We start from the raw sequence: 6,324 nt of genomic DNA, 5'->3' as shown, positions 1-6,324 counted from the left end.
CACCAATTGATTGGTGATTTTAAATGCTAAAGTGATTCCATTATAAGTCAATATGAGATCGCCCAAGAGTTGTTGGAAGAATTCGACCAAGTAGAACTTCAATGCGTTAATAGGATATATAATGACGTGGCAAATGAGTTAGCCCAAATGGCCTCAGGATACTCAAAGGTTTTGAATTGGAAGTCTACTTGTGAGTATGGAATCATATTGCCCGTGACTCAAAGAAGAGCGAGAAAGATTGAACTTCACTGCATACAAGATGGTGATGCAATGGATTGGAGAACAGATATTAAAAGGTTCCTTAAGGAACCTAATGGAGGGATTAATAGGAGAATGAAGCTGTGTTTGCTGAACTATACACTAATAGATGAAGAGTTGTTTAAGAAACGCTCTGATGGTGTATTACTAAAGTGTGTAAGTTTACAAGAAGCTAAGACGATCATGGCTGAGGTGCACGAAGGGATATGTGGAGCTCATCAAACTGGCCAAAGGATGAGATGGTTAATTATTAGGAGTGGATATTTTTGGCCAAAGATGGGAGAATTATGCGTTCAGTATGCAAAGAGTTGTTTAACATGCCAAAAGCATGGTCCAATACAAAGGGCTCCAGCACGAGAGATGGCACCTATTATTAAACCTTGGCCGTTCAAGGGTTGGGCGATAGACCTGATAGGGAAGATTTATCCCCCATCGTCCAAGCAACATACTTTTGTTATAGTTGCAACCGACTATTTCACCAAATGGGTAGAAGCAGTACCTTTGAAAGAGATCACCCAGAAGAATGTTATAGAGTTTATTCTTGATCACATCATTTATAGGTTTGGAATTCCACAAACGTTAATGGTAGATCACGAAACATCTTTGAATGGGGACAAGTGAACAAATTTTTGAGCGAGTTTGGGTTTAAATTAGTAAACTCCACACCATACTACGCTCAATCCAACGGACAAGCGGAATCTTCTAATAAGATTCTAAAAAATATCATCAGAAAGATAATAGATGAAAATGCCAGAAATTGGCACGAATGTCTGAACAAAGCCTTATGGGCTTATAGAACATCACCTCGGTCAAGTACCAAAGTTACTCCTTTCCAACTTGTTTATGGGCAGGAGGCCGTTTTGCCTATGGAAATCAACGTGCAATCGATTAGAGTGTCCTTGCAACATAAGTTGAATGATGATGAGTATGCCAAATCACTAATTCAAAATTTATTGGGGTTAGATGAATTAAAGTTGGACGTCTTAGATATATTGCAAGTTCAAAAATAAAGAATGGCTAAGTTTTATAATAAAAAAGTCATAGCCAAATCGTTCAGCCTGAGTGAACTGTTTGGAAGACGATACTCCCTTTGGATAGCAAGGATCCAAAGTACGGGAAGTGGTTGCCCAATTGAGAAGGACCATACAAAATAAATAGTGTGTTGCCCAATGGAGCGTATCACTTGGAAGATTTAGATGGCACCAAGCACGTGAGATTCATTAACGGTAAATATTTGAAAAAATATGTTCCTTCTTTATGGGAATGTGAACAGATAAAAGCATAATCAAAATATGCTGAACGATTAAGGATAACAAGGTCAGAGCGAAATACGTTCAAATAAAGTCCTTTATTATCAAACGTTCATTACAAAGATGCGAAAATACAAATAATGGATGCTCTACAAACTACAATCAAAAGTAAGCTAATCTCCCGATTGATCGCTGAGTAAGAGGGTGGACTAGCCTCACACTGCCTTCCTAAATGCATCGCTGCAATGGTGGGATCGCCGAGTAAAAGGGTGGACTGGCCTCACCACCTTCCTAAATGCATCGCTGCAATGGCAGGCAAAGAGGCTGAGAAGTACTCTCAGCAAGCAAACTGAGAAGCACTCTCAGCAAGTAAGGTGGCCCGCAAGCATTCTAAAAATTGCCTTCTATCATCGACTCGTTGTAAAGGACAAAGAGACGATGGGAAGAACTTCGATGGTAAAAACTTTGCTGCTGGCCAAAAAATATTTCTTATACCTCCCACACCAAAGGTGACATCAAGGCAAATAGTATAATGGGCGGACTAAACAATCCATTTTTATAGAAAGACGAAGGTTTTGGATCGGATTGATTTTCAGAGTGTCAAATAATGGTAGCAAATTGGTTTCGAAGAAGAAAATGAAGATGAAGATGGAAGATGGAAAATGCGAAGCATACGTACATTTATAGGGGGGTGGAGATGAAGAGACAGAATATGAGCAGCCACATTCTGCCTAGTAAATAGAATTAACTAGCCCAAAGTCTTGGAAAAAGTGGTGGAAATATCAAAATAAAATGGGCAAGATTTTTAGCACAAAGCAGTTAAATGCTTGAAAAATTGACGATTAAAAAACAAACATCAAATAAATGCACAAGAAGTTAATATATATGTTCATTAATGATGAACAAAGTTACAAAGGAAAAATCAAATTACAAAAGAAAAAGGCATCATATGTCTTAGTTACAGTCCACCCCACACTGAACGAATTCGTTCCCTAAGTTTTTTCCAATCCTCGTTCTGCCGAGAGGAAGTGATGTTCAATTAGGCCATGACATCATCATCAACTTCCAACTTCTTGTACTGTTCAACCAAGGACTTAGTTCGCTCAATTCCCTGGGAGGCATTGCGCTTTTTAGCAGCCATTCTCGCCTTACAGTCGTCCATTTTGGCTTGAAGTTCCTTCATCTGAGCAGCCAAATTAACCATCAAAGAGTCTTCAATCATGACTTCGGAAGAGATTTCTTTCAACTCATCCTCAGCCTTGTTGATCTCCATACGCAAAGACTCTTTCTCAGATATGGCTCGAAGATATTGAGTACTTTTGGCCTTTAGTTCAGCATTCTTGGCCAGCAAAGAAAGGACCTCGGAGTGGATAACCTTCAACGTCGCTTTAAAATCGACAGAAAGATTGAGCGATAGAAGCGTCAGTGCTTGCTCCAACTTCGCATTCAAATGCTCAAGTTTATCCTTGTGTCTGGCAGCACTAGCCCTACCAATGTCCATATCCATGAAGGACACGTACTCAAATATCGATTGTTTGAGGAACTTCAAATCTTCCTCTGAAGAAGCAGCAGGACGATTAGATGAGCAGGGCGAGATGTCTTGACTTGCTCGCAGGAAGCGAACAAGTTTTGGATAGAACGCACAATCTTGTCAGCATCTTGCAAAGAAAATTGTCAATATTAAAGATTCTCACTGCAACGAACAAAATGGAAATAAAATTGAAGTTAAGATTACCTCATCAACAATCATGGAAGATGGCATATCCTCAGCCAAATCTGCCACCAGTGACTCCTCCATTCGTGAGGACTTTCCCTTGTTTGAGCAAGAAGATGTTGCCACAACGGGCAGACTCATATGAGTATCTGCAGAACTCAAGAGCAACAAATCAGAAACCAATAACACAAACAAAGATAAGGCATCAAAAAACTGAATTACCTTCTGCTTCGATGTTTGGGGGGTTGACGCCCTGGGAAGAAGGTGGCTCATCCATGGGTTGTGATGAGGATTCTGGGACTGAAGATGTCTCTTTAAGCATAGTCCCCTCATCAACCGGTTTGGATGAAGCAGCCTCAGCAGAGGATGATGGAGCAGGAGCTGCCAATGCCAAAGCCTTTAAAGGAGAGGCTGAACTTTTCTGAGGAATCCAAATAAATCATCAGCACACAGAAAAGTTTCAAGTATGGAAAAGTATGCTTGTGAGTAAACAAATTTAATTACCTTTCTCCTGACGATAAGAGGGGTATCATCATCATCACCAACAACATCATCCTCCAGAATGTGAGATGCTAAGGCTGGCCGTTTGCGGCTTGGGGCACTTTTGGCTGTGGTAGGCTTGGCAGGGAGAAAAGAAGATGGACGAGCAGACTGTTTAGCGTGACGAGGAGGAGAAGGACTCCGGATGGACAAAGGAGTGACTAAAACAGGAGAAGGGGAAGAAATGCTCGGCTGGTCTAGTGAATGAAAGGCACGATTGGCATCTGTCGAAAATAATTTGCGCTTCACTGACGGCCAGAGCTGTTCAAAAAGAGGATGGATGGCCTGGCTAGAATTGAAGGGGGCTAATGAAAAATAGCTGGTTAAAAGAAGATTGCGAGCATTTATAGCCTCTGCCTCCGCCTTGTTAATAATATGAAAACGGTCAATTAAGTTCCTTGAATAGCAAGGAGGAACAGGCCAAGTTTGGCCGAAACTAAGCTGGCGAGCAAAAAATTGGAGAGCATAAATTTCTACCCCAGCCTTGGCATTGGTCCCAGTTAAAATATCATAAAATAGCTCCCTCCCGGTTAAAAACTGGATCCAAATGAGCAGGGAGGTGCTTGCCCTGTCTATAGTGGAGGAGGGATGTACATAGTTTGGAGTCAAAAAAGGAGGAAAAGGAAAAAAGAAAGAGATTGAATCCAAAGAATAAAAGAATGAAAAAATGACCCTTCTGGACATATTTACAGGAGCCAAGGGCTCCATGGCTAGCCCATAATAGCTAGCAGAGGAGCGAGAAATTGATGGAGCACCAAGCAATGGAAAATAGGATCTCAACCACAGTTGAGTGAACCAAAGAGGTCCACTTCCAGTGGGAGATGCACCATTCTTCAATTGAGTTTGAAGAGAGGCCATGCCTCTATAAAGGACATCCAAGAAGAAAGAACATAAATTCAAAGGCCTGCCACACGCCAATTCATGCGCTATGAGTAAATAACTCAGGGAGGGCTTTATGCTTGGCACACACAAAACATATTTACAAAGCCAAACTAGAAGAAAAGTCACTCGCTCAGTATGGGAAGGCTCAGAGCTTGAATGATTGTGAAGGGTTTGTAGGCTTGAATAAGACTCGGTGTAGTTTCTACCAAACTTTGGGGCGCCACCAGAAACCAAGATACCAGGAAAAATGATATCGCCCAAAAGTGGTAGATTCACTAGGGTCCTAACATCCCTTAAAGCAATAGACATGGGGCCAAGAGGGAAAATAAATGTATTATACCAAGAAGACCAAAAACTCAAAGCAATCGAAAAAAGTGCTGAATCAAAAGTAGGGGGCGAGATTTCTAACAAATCAGAAATCCTAGCATTATCAAAAAGTGCCTTAGTAGGACCATGGCCCATAAGACGAGCATGCCACCTATGGAAAGCTACATCAAATTTAAGCCAAGTGCGAATACCTCTTTCGAGAAGTGCCCCAGCGGCAGAGAGTTTAGAAATGAAAGGCCTTGAGTACAAGGAAACAGCTGACCCACCGCCGCCTGTTCAACTGCCTCTGCATTGTTGGAGAAAGGACCTAAGCAGAACTCATTGCGTTCGACATCGGCGGGCGCGAGAAAACTCGGTGTTATGTATGGACGACTCAGAAGTTTCTGAAAGTCATCAAAACTAAAGGAGTCGCCAGCTTGAGATTGTGAAGTAGCCATTTGAGATGGAGCGAAGTTTTTTAGAGTTAAGTAGCAGGGAAGCAAAAGATGAACAGTAAATCGTGGGAGAGACGAGAAAAATTTGAGGCGTGATTTAATGGTGCAGTGAAATGGCGTATTTAGGGGTTATAAGGGTTTGCAAAACGACGCACATTTTCAAGTTATGGAAGAAAACAATGATTGAAATTCTTGAAAATCTCGAATGTTGCTAGAAACACAAAGTGAATATGGCAAAATTTAATAATTATTATTAATTTTGCCATATTGGGGAGTAATTGTTGACACATAAAAATTCAGCCCAAATTGAACGGCCCAAGGAATGAAGCCCAATTGGAGGATCCCCAAATCAGATAGCCCAAAGAACGAAGCCTAATCAAACAATTCAAGATGAAGGCCCAAATAGGGAGGTCCAAGAACGCGGTAACGCTATCGCCCAAGTTTGCAAGTCGCCCAAAATTTGAGCAAATGGAGTGCCATGCAGTCGCCCAGAGCTGTTACTTTATTTTCGCCCAAACCTTCAAGTCGCCCAAGGTCTTAACAAACATAAAGCGTTGTGGTTATCAAGAAGTGCAGTTATCAAAGCAGTTATTAAAGCAGCCTTATCACGTTCCACGATTCAAGGAATTCAATCGAAAACGATTAAACGACGAAGAGTAATGGCAGCAGTTAAAAAAAAACAGTTTTCATGACAAGCTGGCCATTATGAGGAAAGTGGGCAGTTGCAGAACGATCAAGCAATTTTTAGGCGGTTGATCACAAAAAAGATCATCCATGGAGTATAAAAGGGAGAAAAGACATAAAGCAAATAACCGAATAAAAAACTCTCGAACAGAGAACATATAATTTTAATTTCCTTAGTTTAGACTTAAACACTCTTTTCAGGAACTCGTGTGCTTGCGCCCCTTGGAGGCACTTT

This window comes from Olea europaea, chromosome 10 (genome assembly GCF_002742605.1).
Source record: "Olea europaea var. sylvestris chromosome 10, O_europaea_v1, whole genome shotgun sequence".
Taxonomy (NCBI): Eukaryota; Viridiplantae; Streptophyta; class Magnoliopsida; order Lamiales; family Oleaceae; genus Olea; species Olea europaea.
The sequence above is the reverse complement of the archived record's forward strand: the minus strand, read 5'-3'. Positions refer to the sequence as shown.